Raw genomic sequence first — 21,616 nt, 5'->3', positions numbered from 1 at the left:
TCCCAGAGTGCCTCGGGGCAGGCGCGCCAGGCCCCCCGACGCTATTGGCCCACCGGGCCCGTTCATTGAAGGAAGGCTGCTCGGTGGCAGCAGGCGGCGGCTGCGCATGCGCGCCTGAGGGACGCGGGACAAGGGTTAGAGCAGCGCGGGCTGCGATTTGCGCATGCGCCAGGCTTGGGAGGGGTTGTGTCGCGAGGTATGCCGGGAAATCCCCGCCCTGGAAGGAGGGGGGACGCGGTCACCGCGCGTGCGCAGGCGGCGGGGCTTCGGGGGTTGCTAGGTGACGGGCGCGCGCGGGAGAGACCCCGGGGCTGGCCCCCCCTTCTTCCCCCCCCCCTTCCCTCACAGCCGGGGCCTCGTCACCGCGCTGCGGGCCGTTAAAATAATAAAAACCATAAAACAATCGGCGTGGTCGTGCTTTGTGTGGGGAGCGGGGCAGGATCCAGCCTTCCGTCCGTGCCCGCAGCCGGGCCGGCGGTGGCACAAGCGGGTGTTTTCGTCCCCGGGTCCCCTCAGAGCACAAATCCCATAATTCAGCCCAGGCTCGCTCGTCCCAACGCTTTGCGGCAGGAATATGCGTTAATCCTATTCCAGGCTTTGTAGGTGATTTGGTTTTTAATACTCCAGGCAGTGCGTAAATTGACATCCGTCGGTTTCCCCTCAGGGAGCAGTAAGTTGCTCCTCCAGGGTAGCGGGTGTAAAACGGAGATGTTTGTGCTTGTCGTGCAAAGCGTGCTCATTTTTAGCAAGTCTCATTGCTAATTGTCCTTATGCCACAATTCCAGGCTTCCTGTGGCTTGGCCGAGACTTTAGCTGAACCTCTGGCAGCTTCTGACGTACAGAAAACCGTGGTGTCAGAGTTGGAAAGGTATAGTTATGCTCAGTTTTATTTTAAATACCAAACTCCTCAACGTTATACTGACTTATACCCACTACTAACCATATGCTTTTACCACGAATGAAGTTTATACCCAAGTTCTGTGCTGGGGATGAATTTCAAAGCTAAATAGCTGCAAGCAAAGCTGGGCTCTGGCTTGCTGTGAAACACAGAGAAGCCTGTTATGTAGAAGGGCCCCTATTTTCAGAACAGATATTTCCAGAGCATCCTAAAATGCTTTACACTAGTGGCTCTAACTTTTTTTGCACTCAGACATTGTACAGACTTAATTATCACTATTTAAGATTATTTAAGATCTAAATTTACATAAAAGCTTCTGCGGACCCACATAAGGTAACTTCCACTTGGTATAATGAGTTCATTTTAAGTTGATTCCTTATCAGTTTTCAGCTAAATCAATATAAGCATGCTGTAAACTGATTTGCTTGTCAGTGTAGCAAATAATATTGATTTAATGGATTTCAGTTAAGCTAATTGAAATTTCTTCTGTACGTAAGGTTCTGTTTTCATTCTCTGTCCTCTTCTGTCCGAGCCTTAGCTCCTTGGATTATTTGCTAATGAAGATAACATAGCTAGTGTTGAAACTGATTTGTCAGAGATGTGTATATCAGTTTATTTTAAATCTGTTCCCTGTATAATTAGTCCCAGATAGTGCAGTCTTAAGCCAAACTCTGTCTTTTTGCTGAATTAACTGAAGATATGTTAAAGTTTCGCCTTTTGCGAATGTGGTATAATTTTCCTAGTTAGCAAAATGTATCAATTCTGCAATTTCCTTTTTTCTTGGCTTAAATTTGTTTTATATGTGCTAGGCTTTTATGTCTTCCAAGCAAAATGTAACTGCACTAAACTAAATGATTGGAATGTGAGATGCTTCTTTCTTCTCCGTTTTTTACACTTTTTTTCCCTGATATTTAGTAGATTTTAAAATCCTCCGCTTATGGATAGAAACCTTTCTGGAGTTCTTGTCAGGAAATGTTGGTTCTTGGTTGCGTTCCTATTGCGTTTAGCTCCTGTCATCATCTTCAGATAGTTGTCACTGCAGTAATCTATGAACATACAGTGTTTGAGTTTCTGCATCCCATTCTTCCAAATCTCTGTGCTCTGTATCTTCAAAAGCTGTGTTGAATTTGATTTCTTTTTGTTGATTTATTAGTTTTAGCACCTTTTCAATGTTTCAGTTATTTTCACTCCAAATTTAACACTGTTTTTCCCAATCGAGTTTGTTACAATACTCTTATTTCCCCCTATTTGTTACTGTCTCATAGTTTTCTTGCCACTGTTTCATCTTCTATTTTTTGAGATGGTGAGATGTTCATGTATATCTTTAAAAATTCTCTAATTCTTTTATTAGCATATATCTCTTATGTAGTGCTTTCAGAAGAAGAGCTGTGTAAATGGAAAAATTCGAGTGCAAAAGAAGTAATGGAACTTTAGTATGCACACAGATTGGACTCTAAGCTGATTCTTGAAATATATTGTACAGTTTTTGCACTCGGTAGGATTGAGTTATGTGGAAATTGGTGCAATTGAACAATGCAATTAATACTCAAGATGTTTCGATCTCCATCTTGTGAGGATTAAGTATTATTTTTCAACGTAACTACTAGTTTTGAAGGATACTCTTCCAGAATTCTGTTTTATTTATATAAGTACACAAATATATATTTCAATATTTTAAAATAAATTATTCTCTGTTTACAGACGGCTGTGTTCTTTATATTTTGGATCGGAATTTCTTTTTCTTCATTGTCATCTATAGACATTATTGAATTATTTTGGGTAAGTTTTTACATTAATTTCCAATAATTTGTGAAGTTATCTATTTATTGTCTCCATGTATAATTAAGTTTTTCTTTTACCTAATGCACTTGCTTACAATTTTTATACAAAAATGCGTCTCAGGTAGCTAAACCTACGTGATATAAGTAATTCTTGAAGTGTTTAAGACTAAGTAAAAAAAAAAAAAAAAAAAAAAACTATATAATTGCTGCTTTCAATCCTAGAAATAATAGTAGAATTTGAACAATTTTGGAAGCTTACTCTTCATTATGATGATCCAAGGGAATAGTAAAGGATTTTTCAGAAATAAAGTGTTAAAAAAACAGTGGAAGGAGATTAAGAGGATCAAAACCTATTTTTTTAAATTATGAGAAATCTAAGAGTTTCAAAAAAGATAAGCATGCAGATATAAGCAAGAACAATAAAGATCTTAGCTTAGAAAATGAAAAAAGTTTACATTAAGAAGTGGTGTTTTTATACAATATTTCTTTTTGTATTCCCATCTCGAATGTCCAAATCTTCCTTTTACACTGTTCATTTCTAACGTTCAGTAATGTGATACTGCATGGGCATTAAATGGTGTGAAGAAAGTAAACATCTAGACATTCTTCTAATAACCTTAACTTCATTTTATATATTTTTGCTGTGGTTCAGAAAACTTTCTTTAAAAAAGAAGCTTTACTTTCTATTTATGAAACTGATTTGTTTCAACCTGTAGCTTCATTTTTGCTTAATATTTTAGGTGTATTTTTACATAATTAAAGGTAATCAAACATTCATTAAGTTATTTATAAAGCTTCCAGTATGTTTTTAGTAGGTGGATAGGATGCCATAGAACATTCTGTACTCATGTGCCTAGTGTGAAGAGACAAATGATGTATAACGCACTTGTAACATTTATTAGTAACCTTTATGAGCTATCTGGGAGTTAAATCCTAATACAAATCATCACCAGAATGTTCTTTTTTGTTGCTTATTTCCGTGTACATTACCAGTACAAACACCTGCTACACATTTGACAAATTGTCTTCCTGGTTTCACTCCTTTTACTTAGAAGAAATCCGTATTTTTCTTGGTTATGTAGATACTATGTGGCAGCAGCACGGATTTTTTTCTCACTAAGGTTGACTTGTGAAGCTTGACTGTGCTTTGTAGCTTGGGTGAATTAGGTACTTCGTCCATAGTAGGTGAGCTGTGGTGGTAGAGGTTTTTGCAAACCACTGGGAGATGGGAAATGGAAGGAGGGGAAGAGTAAGGGCATCCTTTGCAAGCAGGAGAATGGCATGAGTATGGCAGAAGTTGCTCTTCTGTATTTGTGGCCTGGCTCTCTCTGTCAAGCATTTTTCCAGAGCAAAGAAGCTAACTGTACATTAGTGACAAAAACTGCAAGTCGGGGACATCATGGATTCTATTAGCTATCTGAAATGCTTGCAGTAAAGAGCATCTTTTTTTTTTTTCTTTTTTTTTTTTTCTGTGTGGATTTATGAGCAGAATAAAGCAACTTCATTTGGAAATGTAGCTTTCCAATTAAAATCTAACAAGAAGAATGACAGATTAGGGATTCACGTGAAAAAAAAAAAAGCTACTTAGGCATTTATCACAATAAGTGGTATATTTCCTCGTGTCATTTTGTTTTTTGAGTGTTATGAAATTGTTGTGTTTATGTAGTGGGTTTCCAAGGCATATCCATAGCATCAATGTTTTTGAGACATCTGAATGAAGATTATTACACCAGCCTGTTTTAATACATTGCTGTTCAGTAAAACTAACAGGTTAACTTGCTAGCTGAAAGAATTTGAGTCATTGTAAATCTGTTGCTGTTGTTTTTATATAAACATTGGAAAACTGTTGCTATTATACAAAAGCTTTTTCATTCCCTTTCCTCTAGTTCTATAAAACATAGTAAAACTGTTGACATGTTTTAAACCCAAACAGAAGAGGTAGGTTGATTTTCCATGGAATAAATTATCTGTGTGACAATTGAAGTTGTGCAAAATCAAACACGGTACTCTTAAATTAATTTATTAAAGTTTAAAAAACAAACAAACAAAAATCCCACACTAAACTTAGACATTAAGCTGGTGTCCATGTAGTTTTTTTTTCAAACAACATAAATATTTAATCAAGAGGTAAAACAGGTTCTACTGAAAATCAGTGCTTACTTATTCGCATAGTGACTTTCTTCGGCATTTGTTCATGATAACCTGATAATCAAAGAATAACTTCTGATACGAAAAGTTACCAGCCATAATGGTTACTTCCCATTTTTTAAACTGAGTGCAGATGGGTGAATCCATTGGCTTTGATTATCCATCCAGTCCAAATGACTGATGGATGCTCTTCTATGTTGAACTGTTCTCATTAAGATTATTTCCATTAATTATGAAGACAGAGTTTAAAATATTTCAGCCTGTTATACAATATCCCTTTGTATTTGTTTCTGTATTTGAACAGCATTAAACTGTTAATAGCTATCTTTATGCAGATTGAATTTATCTCTTTTAAGAATTATTTCAAGTAAAATATCTAAAGTAGTATCTGGGAAGGGAGAATGATGGCTTATGATACTGACTTTTTAAAGTTAATTTTTTTAAAAATCAACCCTTTACAAAAGGGAAATACAAATAAATGTTAAAGGAAATAACTATAATCCATATTTGTATCTTAATGACATTTTTATGTGTGAAACATGACTTTTAAAGCAAGCGTTGATCAGTAAGAAGCTTAAGAGCAAGTTAAACTCTGTTTCCTGTATGGATGTTTTTTCTGCTGCTTCATACATCCTTTTTACTCTCTGGCCTGTTTTTGGAACCTTACCAAATTGATTTGTAAACAGCAGTAGAGCCTATGGATGGCTTTAGTGTTGCTCTTAGTAGTGTCCTTATTCAGTGTTTTTAATGATGTGTGAAGAAAGAAAGAAGAAATTGTATTTATTCATTCTACTCACGCAAACCCAAGTACTCAGTTTCTGCACATGCTTGCCTGCGAGCAGTTGCACACTGTAAGGCTGAACTGCCTCCATCTCTTGCTAAAAGTGAAAAGCCCTTGGATGCAGCTATGTGGCATCTAGTGGCTATACCCATGCTGCATAACTTCAAGTTTCCTGTGGCTCTGAAACATGCAACATACATTGTTGGTGGTGTTATTTATTTTTTTTCCAGTTCAGAGTGTCAAAAGGGGCTGTGCTGGACCCCATAAGAGTGGATTTCTTATAGTGTGAGGCTGAGGATCAGTGTTACAAACTTTTGAGCATATCATGAAGGCAATTAGAATTGCGTTATCTTGCAGAGATGATGTTCAGGAATTATTTAATATGAACTTGCTGTAGTCATACTTTCTGAAGCAGTGTTGTGAACCATTTTGAGGGGAATTAAAAACCTTGCTATAGGAGAGCCAAGGAGTGAGTCAGTGCGTGCCCAGTATGAACAATAAGGGACCCATGGCCCTGGAACAAAATCAAAAGCATCCTGTACATCATAGTGTGGACACAAATGATGGAAAAGAAAGTAACCTCATCTTTGGGTAAAGAAAGCCTCTCCATGAAGCAATCAAGCAAAGGGAATCATGATTCTATTTTTTTTTTCCTAGATTGTTTCTAGAGTGATACAGCTACATCTTTTTCTTAACCTTAATTTGCAGCCTACCCTTAGCTCCTGAGCACCCCTGGTAATTCACTAACACATTTATGGTGAAAAAGTTGTAACTTAACTGGATGAAAGCCTTTTGAATATTTCCAGTCCTATTGGAAAGACGTTACTCTTTCAGAATGTACTTCTATATACTTTTAATATGGGCAAAACCATGTACATTTATTTCATGGCAGGTAATCCCATTTATTTACAATAATGGGCCGGCTACTGTTTCAGTTGCATTCTGCCTGACTGAAAAGAATATAAAGTATTGCTATGCAATGGCCTTTTCCTTTTATAGCTGTGTGACATCCAGGGTCTAGCCTCAGTGTATTAGGCAAGGGAGCTAGAAATACGCTACAGTTAAATTATGGGTTTGAATCTCCAGGTGGTGCTTGAATTCAGGGTTGAAGACTGTAGAAATTAATTTTGCTAAAGCAAGAAACAACAGGACATTAAGCTACTATGCCAGCTTTAGATGTACGCTTCAAAAATTTTTTGCTGCTCAGCATTATTCAGTAATCTTTAACTCAAATTGCAGGAAATATTTGAAATTCCATTCTAACAATATCCAACAGAGAATATTAAAGAAGCATTAAATTTCAAATGCCTGAGGGAAAATGTTCTCTTGCAACACCATGGGCATTTGGATCTCACTAGTATATGCAGTATTATAGTCTAATATTATGCTTTGCTTGGTATAAAATGAAAGCCCAATTTTAATTCTATCTCCAAAAGCTTGGCGTACTGCAGTGAAAAATAATTTATTTGAATGTTGTTTTTTAATACATTGCAACCAACTTTAAAGATTCCTTATATAAGACTCCCGCTATGGCTTTTTGTAATCTAACTCTTTCATTAAAACTTCAGATATACTCCCAAAGACTTATCTCAATGCTTACTTGTTAATTTAGAAGTTGTGAGATCCCAAAGTTACCGCAGAAGTTTTCCCTCATTGTGTGCAATTTTTCTCTTAAGTCAAAAGTTTAGTATTTTATAGTATCTGTGTAAATATATAGAATTCCCAGAGGATGAACATGCTCCTAAGAGACAGGTAATATGCAAATACAAAATGTAGTTTAGCGATGCATCTACACAATTCGGAGTGGGTTAATTTGTCAAACCTGTTTGTGAACTTAACTAAAAAGTTGCTGATTAAACCTTTAGGTTTTTATAGCCCACATATGCCATGTTTGATTGCAAAGCTATTTCAGCAATGAGTTCCCAGCTTCCAAATTCCTTGGGAGAGAACAGAAGAGAAATTTCAAAACCTTTACAGAATCTCCAGCATAAATATATTTCTTATCCTATGTTTTAAGTATCTCAGTAGTTGGTGGAGTAAGAAAGTGCTTCTTTTCTGTTGGAAATTTAAGATCTATGCTTTTTGGAGAAATAGTTTTTTTTAATTATTATTATTTTTTATCTGTAGGTGACTTTTTTCCTGTTAGTACTTTTGACTGACGTACACATGAGCAGTGTCCATGCAAGTGTCAATACTGTGATATTTCATCCTGCTCAGAGTTTCATGATAAGCAGTTTTTTTAAACAGTAGTGGACCAGTTGCCTGTGAAGTTGTAGCATTACACCTTGCCTAATAAACCAGATGGGAGGAGAGGGGAACTTGTTTCAAAGACTTAGAGACTGCTGAGAGAATTTGAAAGAAGAGTGTCCTCCAGGTGGTTTAAGATGCATGATAAATGCAGTTTAATAAACTTGCCTTTCATCATGGGGATGCTGTGACTGTGAGTACAGGTGTACACGTATACCATGTATACATGATGCTTTTGTACACTGTAGCTATGAAGGACATGAATTAGTAGAACTTCATTCATGTTACCATTAGGCTAACTGTAGTACTAGACGGCACTCTTGCCAAATTAATCATGCTTTTTTTTTTTTTTTTGTAACGAAAGCTACTGGAATATTGCAGCCCTGCTGCGAGATCTGCTCTCACTGCTGGGGGCTCCGTGGCAATACTGGTGGACACCGTGTGCCTGCTGAGCTCCTGTTCCTGGGCTCTGAACAACCATGTACATTTTCGTGGCAGCTGAGGCCTGCTGGAGGATGATGGACTGTTTTTCCATCATAGATGGTCTCAGGCAGTTGTACCCAAACTTCTGTGCCAGTAGAGTGAGACCCTGTCTTGCAGATGCAGTTCCACTGTATGAAGTCAGAGAGAGAATTATCTGCTTGAATTCACCTCCTAGAAGGCAAGAACATCTACCTCAGGGCGATAAAACCCGAGTGCCCCCTAGCTTTACACGGAAATGACCAAACTCTTAAGAAATGCACTTTTAGAGAATGGTTCTCTAAATGTTGAGCGTGCCTTCCCTGACAAATGGAAGGCTTGTAAAATGCAGTAGAAATTATGTTGAAAGCAAAAGTTTATGTGGACTTCAGAATTGGTCATATTACATGGTTTTGTTTCCAATTTTATTGCTTTTTTTGTGATATTTCTTTGCCAATGGTTATATGAAGTGACTGCTCTTTAAATAATAGCATAAAAACAGAAGCAAATGTGAAGCTTCATGTGTGCACGAAGCTATTTCCACACTTTCCTACCTGAGCTGCGTATTTCAGTGGGTGCTCACCAATTCATCGTTCTGCCTTCTTAGCTCTTGACGGCTTGGCCAGCTTGTCCCACGAAGCTGAATGGTGAATGGACAGACTGTAACATCATGACATGTGAAGAAGCTGGCACGTTTTTTAAGTATTGGTAACATTTAGATATTTGAAAGAGTTGCATTCCTTTGTAAATAGCATTAATATATTCAAATTAAAACAAAATTATTTGTGATCTAATGGCAGTGAACGAGGTACAGCTTGAGACAGAATTTATGTGAAAGCTCAGGTTGTTCGTTAGTGCTGTGCTGGCAAAGCTCCATACCTGTTGGGAGTCCTGTTAACTTCATTACAGTTTCAGGTGGCTGCAAAGGTCTCTTCATGTGGAATTCAGTGTAATATTAGTACTGGAAAATTCATAACACAATGCCATTCATGTGGTAAAGTACAAAATTCAGACTGATAATGAAACAGTGGCGTCAGTGGCAGCTTCCCTGGAAAAATATTTAACGAGTAAGTGGAACATATTCCTCAGGGGATTATTTGATTTCAGAATAACTTGATTACTTGACATTTCATCAAAGGGAAAATTGAATATTTAGATTCCATAAAGAACTAGCTGGACTAGCTTCTTTGGCATCCGTCAATGATGTTGTTTGACTGTATCACTTTTCTTTTGCTAAGTTTTGTTTGCCTTTTCTTTTCTGGGTAGAGTTTTATTTTTTATTTTTTTCTTTGCAGTATATCAAGGTGTATCCCTTTTCAGTGCATGACTTAGCAAATTAACTGCACTGCTGTCATGCTTGTTTTCTGAATCTGATTGGCAAATCTGTGCAGTACGTTCACTTCTGGTGCACAGCTGAAACTCATTGTGGTGATCTTGAAGTTATGCAAAATATGCAAGTAGTCGAACATTCCTGAAAAAGCAGCCTAGAAAATACGCCACCTGTAATGTCAGTGAATAAATGACAACTTTGGCATGAATTTTCTTTTAAAGTATGGGCTGTGCTGAGGTTACTAGTCAATCTGAATTCAAGGAGATGAGAGTGCGAACACTGCATAGAGCTGCAGGAGTGGCATACCCGTGAAGGTGCTGCTGCTTGATTTTCAGAAGATGGCATGCTGTGAATTTTAAAGCTCCCCAGTCATGGTTGAACTGCAGGAAATGCCATTTTGTCATTGAGGCCATGTAAGTTAGTTATTCTACCTTTATTACTAGCTTCATTAAAAAAACAACAACAAAAAAAACTATTTATTTGCTGGGATCAAAGAAATTGAATTATCATGAAAGGAAATAAAGTATTTGGTGAATGGAACAAGGAAGTAGAAGAATTAAAACTGCATCTTTTTCTCATGTATTTAGTAATCATCATCTGTTTCATGGATTAGGATGGAGATATGATGTTGGCCTTCTCCTTTTGAGGAAAGGAATAGTGACTGGTGAAAATACTGCTGCCTCTCTTAATATGTGAAGGTGGGTGAATAGGAAGCATCATCGCACAGAAGTGTAGCAGCAGACGTAACTTGGAGTGAGCCCAACTCAGACAAAGATTTTGGGTAAAGAAATCCGCAGGTAAAAGTGAGAAACCCCTAATGCTGTATCAGTCATAAAAGATTTTTGTAAAATAAAGACTTACATACAAATACAGAAATCACTTAGCTCTGCTTCCCACAGCTGAAGGCATTTAATGGTTTCGTTTTGCACTGACAGTACCATGGAAGATTAAACTTGTGTGTATGAGTTAATTTAATCGTTTATTTTACGGCTATAGAAATAGAAATAAATAAATATTGCAGCTAAATAGGCAGGTCAATTAGGGCTCTCATTTGAGAGAAAAATCATTCCAAATTAATGGGAATTCCAGAATTAATGCATTTTAAACAATATCCTTAGTAAGTTAAAATGATTCTATGATTCTATGTCTTTGAACTGATTAAAAATGGCAATTATGATCTTTTCTCGTGAAAAAATCATACTCCAAAATTTTGAGTGATAAAAAATTCTTGGGAATATATGGATTTACAGAATTACAAACACAAGGACAAAGATTTGAGAGTTGATATAGTTTTTATTTGAATTTTTCTCACTTTTCTATTATTTTTTTATTTTCCTTTGGAAACTCTGCAGGATCAAGAATCCTGCAAGTGGTTGGCTGATCCTATAAAGGCATCCTTACAGCTAGCTGCAGAACTACTGTCACGTAACAGGGGGTTTGCACAGTTGTTACCATTATTCTGCCACTTACCTCTGTTGTAAGTTGGAGTCAAATGGGAAATGGGTTGGTAGGGAGAGCGGATTGAACTGTGAAATGATTGGTAATTAAAGGATATGCACAAACTTGGAAGCCATGAACACACCACTTGCACTTTTAAGAATTCTGTCTGATTCCTTTCACTTCAATTTTCCTTTTTGTGTGATGTTAAGGTAAAAAGTCAAGCTGCTTTGAAAGCTCAGGTACTGTCTTCAGGGAAGGGAAGAGAAAGAGCATGTACCATTTTGATGGTTGTTGATAATTTGGGGCTGCCAAACCAATGCTATTCACACTGACATCCTGTCTTTTCAGACAATGAAGTAATATATTGGGGTAATTAAACACAATTGCTTGTAATAACAGAAAATTGCTATAATTGTTTTGTTTTCTAGATAACAAAGCAGATTTATAATTTCCTCGACCGCATCCAGAGTTTTACTACTAGAATTCACAGAGAAACCCTAAACAGTCATTGTTCTGTTATAGTTTATGCCAGTGATAAGAATTTATTTTATTTAGAAGTCAGCCAGGCCAGGTTTCCTCCTCACCTCAAACTGGTCGTATGTATTAATCACAGGAGAATCTTTCTAATAAATGTGCTTTATTTTAAGTGAGGTTATTATTTCAAGTGGACTGAAGAGGTCTGTAATGGTCTGATTCCTCTCACCCCTTGTTTTTTCATGTCTTTTCATTTTTTATTTTTTTATTTTATTTTATTTTATTTTTTTTTTTTTTTCCACATCTGCTGTTTGCAAATCACAGATTGCTGCAACAATCTTTCCATGATTTATTTTGAAATCTAGACGGGGTGTGATGCAACCAAGAGGCGCACTGGATTTTTAGTAACCTTGGAAGTTCTAACAAAATGTGCTACTTCGCCTCTACCATCGGATTGCCGTTCCTTTAGGCTTCCTTTTTCACTGAGAAGATTCATCAGTGTAAACAGCAGTCATTCTTACAGAGGAGATGCGTATCTGTGTTTGCTGATCTTTGATGCTTTTATTGGTTTAGAGATCACACATGATGAAGTTATATGCACACGTGACGGAGAACTAATCGTGATAATACTGATATTGTTCATGATAATCGTACCACGGCCAGTTTCCTTCTTACATTACTGACTTGTTGTTTTCCTTTGGACTATTGCAAGCTTTGTCAGTGTAATTTTTGGGTTTGTACATAATATTCACTATTTTAAAAACATTTCACTCATTGCTTTAAAAACCTAAATATCTTACATTACATAAAATATCCCTTCAAAATTAATGGCAGCTTTTTATTTAAAGCATTTTAACCATCTCCAGTTTTGCCTGTTAACAAGGTCTTTTTTATCTTAAGAAACTAAAAGTGAAAGACAAGTAAATGGCTCAAGATTAGATGAACAATGATGTTAATGGTCATGAAATGCAACTTGAGGAATCTAAAATTTGTGATGCGGGAGTATCAAGATTGTTTTCTAAATGCTGAAGCTTGAGATTGGCTTGGATAGGACATGCAGTGTTATGACTAGTGAGATTTACAGTCTTGGGAGTTCATTCTCTGACTTAAGCAGAAGCTGAACATATTTTGAGGATCTGAAGTTGTTTACCATTGGCTACATAGCCCGACAAGTATGTGTATACAAGTCGTAGTCTTGATCTCCAGGGACAGTACAAATCTCTGTCTGCAAAGGACCTGTGTTTGAAGTATGAAGACGTTCTCTACTTCTCTGGACTCATCTCTCAAGTTTGTGCTGGGTTAGCAGAATGTGCCATTCATGGGGCTGAGTACTTGAGTTTGGGTCTTGACAGTAAGCAACTGTGGCATGGACATCTCTCAGCCTGTGTTTCTTTAGAGGTTATACCAGCACATGCAGAGTCCACTTGTAAAAGGCATATGGACAAAGTGGATGCTCTTTCACAACTTTCTTGGTAGAGGAAACACACTGCACAAAAGCACCAGAAATGTGTATCACAGGTGTCTAGTGCATTAACATCAAGATGCACTAGAGGGCCCAGCCTGCATATAACCAGTTTCCAAGAAGAAAAATAGATAGTAAACCGAAGGAACTTCTGAGAAACTACTGCAAAATTAGGAGACAGGAAAACTAACAGAAGCCAACAGGGCTCAAAACAGGACTGAATGTAGGGAAAGGTGATAGACTGACAAACGCATTCAACCTTAAAATGTAATCAGACAAGCATGTTCCCCTGCTGGAGAAGGGATTTAGCAACTTTGAACTTGAAATCTTGTGATTTCTCCCTCCTCCTGGCTAGATTAGAAAGGGGAGTGATGTTTTTAATATTATACCATGCTTAACAAACCATTGCGTGCTGTGTCAAGTTCATTTTCACTATCAGCTCTGGCTAAAAACCATTGCTATCTGTAGTCTAGCCTGAAGGTGACAAGAGATTTGAATCATTGTAATTAGACACTCATCATACTGCAAAAAGATACAGCTATCTTGATGAATCAGTACAGAGGAAAAAAAAATGTGTTTTTTTGTTTGTTTGGTGGCTTGATTTTTTGTTTGTTTGGTTTGGTTTGGTTTTTGTTTGGTTTGGTTTGGTTTTAGCTGTAGTTCCTGCCTGGGAATATGAAAGTAGAAATGAGCTTAGCAAGAACTGAGGCAGTTTCCTCAACATGACACTTACTGTCCAGTTCTCCAGAAATACTCATGGGTTTTACCCCTCCAAGTCCTGTTGACACCTTTAAGTGTTCTTGGGCCTTGCCCAGGTTTTACTTGACACACATTTTCACGAGTCGTACTTCTTTCTGATTTTGAGAAGTACATGAGAATTCACTGTCCACACTCGAGGAAGAGCTATGAAATGAGTTATTGTTTGCTTTTCAGAACTGTAGCTCCAGGGCACGCTTTTGTATGAAGTGCAAGTGATGAAAAAGTGGATCTGCCCAGCAAAGTCAGGATTGTGGTTGGATATGCCAGAAACTGGGTATAAGGAACTTTATCCCTCTGGGGAAAGGCACTTCCATGCACCCCAAAATGTATTTTTTCATGACCCCTATTACAGCTGCATTGTATTAATAATTAGAGCTTGTTTTCATTTTTTCCCACATTTTAGAAAAAGTGCAGAAAACATTCCTGAAATCCATTTGGCTGTCACCAGGTAGAGGTGCCTTGCAATTTTTACCTTTTCTTTCAGAGAAGAATGAGTTATTCTTCATGCTTTTTCTCTGAAGATACATTACTTTGTCTTATCACTCATCCGTGCATCTTTCCTCGGAGCTTGGCTAACATTCCTTTTGATTATTAAGATGTTAAATTGTTCAAAACTGAATTGGAGAATGGCATTTATTGCCCAGTTGCATGTTTGCTCTGCAGTGGAGTCTTGTTATAACCACAGAGTGCTTGAATTCAGTGTCCTAATGCCAAATTATCAGGGCTCTAGATTTCAGAAGTGAGCTGCAAGTCCGGATTTACATACCTACATTGAACAGTGGCAGGTGAAATGTGCCTGGAGGAGGGGGGCAGTGAGTGACTTAACTTACAAAGATCATCGAGCTTTTAACGAAGGATGGTTTTAATGAGTTTGTTGCATAGTTTCATAAATGTATTTTAAAACTGCAATTTTCATAGTTATTGTTAACAGTAAACAGATTGGGAACATATGAAAATAGATTTCAAGCTATAAAAAATTACTTTTCTGGAATGAGCAAATACTAGTTCTGTTGGCCACAGAAACTTTGTCTCTATTGAGGTTAGGGTTTAAATCAGTTACTCTGCAATGCTGAAGTATTAGAATGGGTTTGGGTATCACAATGCTATTTAACAAGAAGTGTGAGAGTTTTCCTGTCTTCAAATTATGACTTAGAAGTAGAGTTAATGCTTAGCTTAACATAGAAGCTGTAATTCCCAGGTAAACAACAGATGCAGGTATATTCAGAACAGCGTTGTTTCCCCTTTTTTAATTCCTTGACTATTGTAAGCAAAAACTGCTGAGCAAAGGGACAGCATTTTTCTTTGGTTACCTAAAGAGAGACAGTCTACTTCTCTGTTTCCTCACATTTATTTCTGAAGCTCGTTGGCCCATTCCAGCGACAGATAAAGTAGAGGTCTGAAAAGCTCCAAATGCGTGTGTTTTGTGAAAATCCAAGGACATCCAACTGAGTTGACTCCTCAATAAAGGGCTGCAACCTGGGCTCAAAGATTTCTTCTGTTTGGCCTCCGAGATCAATATTTAAACACGTATGTACTGATTGCTGAGGAGTTCTGTATGTCTGGGCCAGCCACAGCCTGCTGCTTCGTGCTTGGTTGCGTCAAGTGGCAGAGGAGGGGATGGGAAAAGGAATTGAAGTGCACGGCCAGGAAGAAGTGAATGAGCTGGAAGCAATGTGGAAAGAATTTGGGAAACTTGAAGGAAATGCGAGGAGCCTAATGTGGAGTTTTGGGAGATAAAGATGACATAACAGTGACACTGTAGATCACGAATCTATAGAAAATTGGGCAAGTTACAGTGTTGCTCATTGTATGTCTTTTAAATTACAACCTGTACGTATTGAGGCATACAAGCACATGGAAAATAAAATTTTAAGTACAGTGTAATACATGCTGCCTTTTTTTTTTTTTTTTTTTAAGTTTGATCGCTTACTCATCACAGGCAATGTTTTCCGTGTTTTCTGCTGACAGAAAAATGCTTCCCTGTTCTTACATGTTGATATATTGCTTCGTTTAAGGGAAAATGTTGGTGTTGCCTTTAGCACAAATGATGTATGCATTTGCATTTCTGGAACACTCTCAGAGTTTCCCATTTACTTTTATCTTCTCCACAGAATAAGAATCTGTTTGCTAGTTTATCTTTTCTGAAGATCAGCATAGATTGATGATTAAATACTGTAATAAATTAACTTGTTGACTTATGCCACATTTCATGTATATATTATATATCTGAATAACGTTGAAGATTTATAGAAGACTTTAGAAATTAATCCAGGACACACATGTTTGAGAACAAAAGCTTTTTTTTTTTTTTTTTTTTTTTTCTAAAAATCTGCTATGTAAAACTGCATGCCTCTTTCTAAAACCAGCTTTGTTTTTTAATTGTTCAAGGTTTTTTGTTTGTTTTGTTTTGTTTTGTTTTCCCAGTGATTTACCAGGTATCTGACTTTTTGTGGAAGTGAAAGTAAATCTTTGGGAAAGTAGAAATTACAGTCATCTTTACTTGCCAAAAACAGATTAAAATATTAAAAAAGGGAGAGAGAGAATTTGAAAATACAGGGGTTGTTAAGTTAAAAATTGCAGGTTTTGTTGTTTTGTGTTATTAGTCTGCTTGTTTAAAAATAAATACTTTCAAATTGCTGTCTTGCAAAGTAAACTCAAAACTTTTCTGTAGCCATAACTGAATTCTAGATTAATTTGTTATCTGAATTTGTAAATAATGCTTTTTCAACAGAATTGGCTGAATGACTCTCTCTCCTATGCTGTGGGTAGCACACTGTTTTGTTTTCCAGTTACAATAAATAGGAACAGTTTAGTTCTTACCTCTCATCTATTTTGGTATCTTAACCAGAACTAACATTGTGGACGCGCCAGTATTTTGAGCTGGAAGTATTACCCTAACTAAACACTTTACATAAGCAAACCCTCAAGTTTGCCTCTTAACATAGTACTTGCTGTGTTCTTGTGCGCTTACAGCGTACGAGCCAGAAGGTAATGGAAATGGGCCAAGTGCTTGCACAAGAAGAAAATACCCATTTTTCGTTGTCAGTGACAATCCTCCTCCAGTGTTACCCAGGCAGTGCTGGCCTGCTCAGAAGGCATCTGCTGTTTGTCTGCTCTGGACTGACAGAAAACACATGACAAGTGCAAGAAACTTTTGCTTCTTGGGGCTTGCTAAAAATTTTTTGACCACTGCATCGATGTTTTTCTTCTGGCTATTGAAGTAGTTCAGGATAGACTCAGGATCACAAAGGGTATCGTAATAGCATAAATCTGTCATCACATTTACATTTGTGTTGGGATGCATGTAATGCATAACACGCACAACATGTCTGCGCAATAAAGAACAGATCATTCCTCTACAAAAACATGTAAGCATCTTATTTGTTTTTGCCTGTGAGGCGGTTACATTATTCACACATCATATCTCTGTTGCTTCTGCAGACTGCTGGATGATGCAATGCCCAGGGCCGCTCGGTCTGCAGCCGAGTGCCATCTTCGGGCTTTTCTGGCCTGCTTTTACACGCGTCGTGTGAAGGGAATCAGTCCAACCACTACCATGACCTTTCTGCAAAGCAGTCTTTTCTGGTGGTTGGCTTGATATTTTGTAGTATGGAATCCTGGAAAAAAAAAAAAAAAAAAAGAATTGCTCTTTAAGTGTTGATAAAAGCAGCTCTATTCAGTAGCAGCTGCTTAGTGTCTTGAATAAGAGTGACTTCTCAGAAAACATACTTGGTGGCTTCTTCAGAGAGGTTGGTTTGTAGAGGTACCTTAGAATAAATGCATTGATTTTTGTCTGCAGTGGACTGTCAGAAGAGGAATCCTGACTTTCTGTACATTATGTAAGTGACAATTACGTGCCTTACAAAGTTTGAGATGGTGAGAACATCTGAAAACAGCTGTGCAAATAATCATTGCACATGTCATTGTGTTAGTTTCTCCATTTCAGTACAGCAGACGGTTGGGAGGGATGTTTCTCTCCTAATCACCCTGACCCCTTGCCAAAACTAGCAGGGCAGAGAGAGACTTGGCCTCCCGCGCAGGTCTCTATGTCTGTTTTTTTTTGAGGGGACATTGCAACATTTCTTTATGCGGCTGTTTTTGTGATGCCTGGTGTCATGGGGTTTTGGTGGGCTCGCAGGAACTTGTACCTAGTGCCTGAACTGCCTTCCTTGCAGAGCACTCTAATTTTGGATATATCCAAATATATATCCTAGTATGTCCTGAATTCGCAGTGCTCAAGGCACTCTGTATTGAGGAAGAATATTTTGGGGGCACTGATATTTAGCCAAATAGGGCTAAATGATGCTTTTTTATTTATTTTTTTATTTTTATTTATTTATTAATGATGCTTTTTATTTGAGAGGTCCTCATCATGGCAACAGAAGAGCAAAGCAATTCTGTTTATTTTTGAAACAGGCCTTTAGATTTAAAATAAGCAGGAGCATTAGATTATACCTCATGGCAATGTGGAAACAAACTGCCTAAGTCTTTCTCTAAGACTAGCTAGGTAATTTATCTTCTACTTAATTATAACATATGAATGCCAAGTGTTTCCATGGGTTTTTTGGAGTGAACTCCGAGATTCCACAAAAAGAAAACTAGGCCAACTTCTTTTAGCGGGCAATTTTTGTTTCTCCTAAGCAATAAACCAACCCCAGTCTAGCCACCTGTTTTCCCCTTTTGTAAAGTCTTGATCTGAGGGCTCAGAGAAAAAAAAGTCCATGGAAGCGTTTTCAGGGTTCAAAGGAGCACAGAATGATTAAAGAAACAAACAAAAAGGCGTGTAATTCCTATGTCCTTCCCCCCCCTCCCCATCAGTTTGTTATATGTACAATTTCACTGATGCCCTTTCAGATTTTAATAGATTCTGAGGTAACTTTTTCTTGGTTTCTGCTAAGGAGATGCAGAACCTCTACCAAAAATCAGACACCATGGCTATATGGGTGACTTTGGAACAATTTTGTGAGAGGAAAGGTAAGGTTCCTTCTGTTCCTCACCTGCCCCACTGCCTTCCCCCTCCCCAAACATTACCTTTCTTTTGGCCTTGGGCAGTTCTTTCCCCGATTCCTTTACCCTATTAACTTGATAATAAGTCACTGGATGCAATTTAAGGGATCCCTAGACAAAAGATAGGGCAGGCCTAAAAAAGGAAGAGGATTACTGCTCCTGGGGAATGAGTTTGTAGTTTGCCTATATATATTCAAGGTAATTTTTCCTCTTTTAAAGGCGGCATTTTTTTCTGTCTGTAGTTTTTTCCATTTGTCCTGGAGTGTTCACCCCCAAGCGTCTCATAAGTTTCTTTGTTGAAATCCAAAGAGCTCTTCTGATTGCACTTTTTCTGCCAGTGGTGGCATTTTGGAGGGACTGATATACTATAAACTATCAAAGTACTTGAGTTTAGTGTGTGTTAATGATGTAAAGTGAAAATTCAGTCTCTTTGGGTTTGGAACCGTGGCTTTCAAGAAATGCAACAGGGAGGTGGGGAAGCATGGTCTTGAGCAGAGGAAACTTTCCAGCTTGTTTTACCATACGGTAAGATCAGTCTCTTCTGTTTGTTTCATGTCTAAAGGCTCATTTAAAACTGAACAGAATTAGTTTTGTGCCATCGCTGTCAGTGCGTTAGCAGTTGCCTTGAATGTAAGCGATGTCTTACTGAAGAGCACCGTGTGTCAGTGGTTTGTGGCACTCTGCTTACCACCTGCAGAGCCGCTCTCAAGGTGGCAAGTTGACAGTCCTGGAATCAGTACAGCCCCTCCAAAAGAGCAGGGGGGAGTGTATTGTTGTTGAAGAGACATGTTTCAGAACAGCTTAATTGCTTCTTCTCTTCTGATACCAAATGCGTGCTTCATCAAAGGCTCAAAGAGTGCTTTCATACTAGTTTATGTTTCAAGTGATAGTGGTTATTGTTGGTGTTTTACCAGTTGCACTGCCCAAGTTAAACTTAGAACGAGTGACATCTTTTCAGGCTACATTGCCAGCACAGGAACTATTTTTTGTTGTGACAAATAAATTTCTCTTTTAGTATACAGTGACATCCAGACTGTGTTTTACTGTTACCAGTGGGTAGGTGATTTCTGAGTCTGGAAGCTGAATACAGAGCTTGTTCTGTCTTGAGCTCATGCACACATGCATGAGAATTCTCAGTGCATTGAAGATTGATGCGTGTGTTGCATGTTAATAATTGAAAAGCCATAGGAAGTGTCACAAGTTTCAAAAAGAGCTGTAGAAGTACCAATACATTATTATTATTTTTTTTAATGGCATGTGGTAACTCAGGTTGAGCAATAACAAGGACTTGGAGGAGAAAGTTGCACATTCCTTTATAAAGTAATGGGCATTTTTTCTATTTTCCAACATATAAATTCTAAATGTTCTTAAATCTTCTTAGGATTATCTTGAGAACAAATAAGCTAGGTTGTTTCTGATGTTTTTTTTTGTTTGTTTTTCATGATCAGTTTTAGTAAAGTTTATAAAATTGTGGGGTGGGGTGGGGTGGGTGGTGGTGGTGGTGGTGGTGTGTAAACCCCCCTGTCCTTGAGGTGAGAGTAACTCTGTATTGCAGGTTCATCAATTTCAGCATCCTCTTTGGGACATCGCTTACCAAGTGCAGTCCTAATTCTTTGTCCTTAGCATGACAAACCATTCACGGCAATCTTTGTTCTCCGAATGTTACGACGTGAGAAGCCTTCGCAAAGATAGTGCTATCCCTTTTCCACCAAAGTAGGTTTTGAGGGGCTTCCTCCCCCTCTGTCTGCTAATCTTCATTGTGTTTTCTTCCTGTTCCACACATGCTTAGTAAGCAAAAGGAGGAGTTGAGCCTTCTGGAGAAGGAATCATGTTAAACTGACTGGAAGTAAAAATAGACATTTACATTTACAATGTGTGTTCTGGCTTGGGACTACATCCTGGAAGTTCCCTGTATCTGTGTATTTGCTGGCATATGTAGCAAGTTAGCTTAAAAAACAGTAATAAACTAAAACTTCCTTATGAATTTCCTTTTGCTTAAAGTAAGCTTCAGCGATATCGATATTCTTGCTCTTGTGTTCATGACAACAATATCAATATTAATGTCATTAATATAAATGGCTGTGGAATATTGATTGTATTGGAACACATTTTAAAGTCATGTTTGCGTTGTGAAAAATTCTATTTAAATTGCATAAAAGTCATTCTTTTGCTTAATTGTAACTTGAAGACAGAAAAAAAATAATTGAGACATCCTTGAAACAACAGTCTGTTGGAAGGCCACGTAAATCAGTTTGTGATTAGATGCATTGTCATAAATTTATTAATAGGATCATTAAGAACAATATTGCTATGGCAATACTGAATTTAACCTTTTCTTTCTCTGTTCTTATTGGGCAAATAATTATCTTAGATGATTTGAAAATGAGAACCTCATCACACAACTTTGTTTTATGTAAATACGAAAGCACACATATATTTAAAGGCAAGAGAATTGGTACCGCTTGGTCTCTATATAAAACTCTAGTTTATGAGAGATGTATCAAGAACTGAGCTGTATAAGCGGGTGCTGTGAGGCTTAAAACAAAACCAAGCAAAAATGTGCAGCCTGCCTCTTTTGCCTATAATAGGGTCAACATAGGGATCCGTGATTCCTTTGATCTTTACATAAAACAGATGAAAATGCATAAATTGCTTCTAATCAGAGATGAATTAAAGGAAAATAGCCTCCCGGAGGACAAAGCACCCCAGGCACCCATCAACAGCCTTACCAAATGACAGACCTGGAGGAGACTTCAAAGCGTCAAACACAACTGCCAGTGAAATCCACCAAGAATCTATATGGTGTTTAAAAAATATATATTTTTTCACA

At 37.7% G+C, this 21,616-nt stretch overlaps 1 protein-coding gene across 3 annotated transcripts in view; it reads left to right on the top strand.

Moving 5' to 3' along the window:
* Window positions 1-177: 177 nt before the first annotated feature.
* The window catches only part of WDPCP (WD repeat containing planar cell polarity effector), a 148,151-nt gene continuing 126,712 nt past the window's right edge, over window positions 178-21,616 (top strand). For all 3 annotated transcript variants that reach the window (XM_035322065.1, XM_035322064.1, XM_035322066.1), the window contains exons 1-3: window positions 178-280; window positions 786-868; window positions 2,600-2,677. The gene's annotated coding sequence lies outside the window, so the exon portion shown is untranslated. The remainder of the gene's footprint in view (window positions 281-785; window positions 869-2,599; window positions 2,678-21,616) is intronic.

The sequence above is a fragment of the Oxyura jamaicensis genome, chromosome 3, assembly GCF_011077185.1.
Source record: "Oxyura jamaicensis isolate SHBP4307 breed ruddy duck chromosome 3, BPBGC_Ojam_1.0, whole genome shotgun sequence".
Taxonomy (NCBI): domain Eukaryota; kingdom Metazoa; phylum Chordata; class Aves; order Anseriformes; family Anatidae; genus Oxyura; species Oxyura jamaicensis.
Note: the sequence above shows the minus strand (reverse complement) of the source record. Positions and strands in the feature narration are given on the sequence as shown.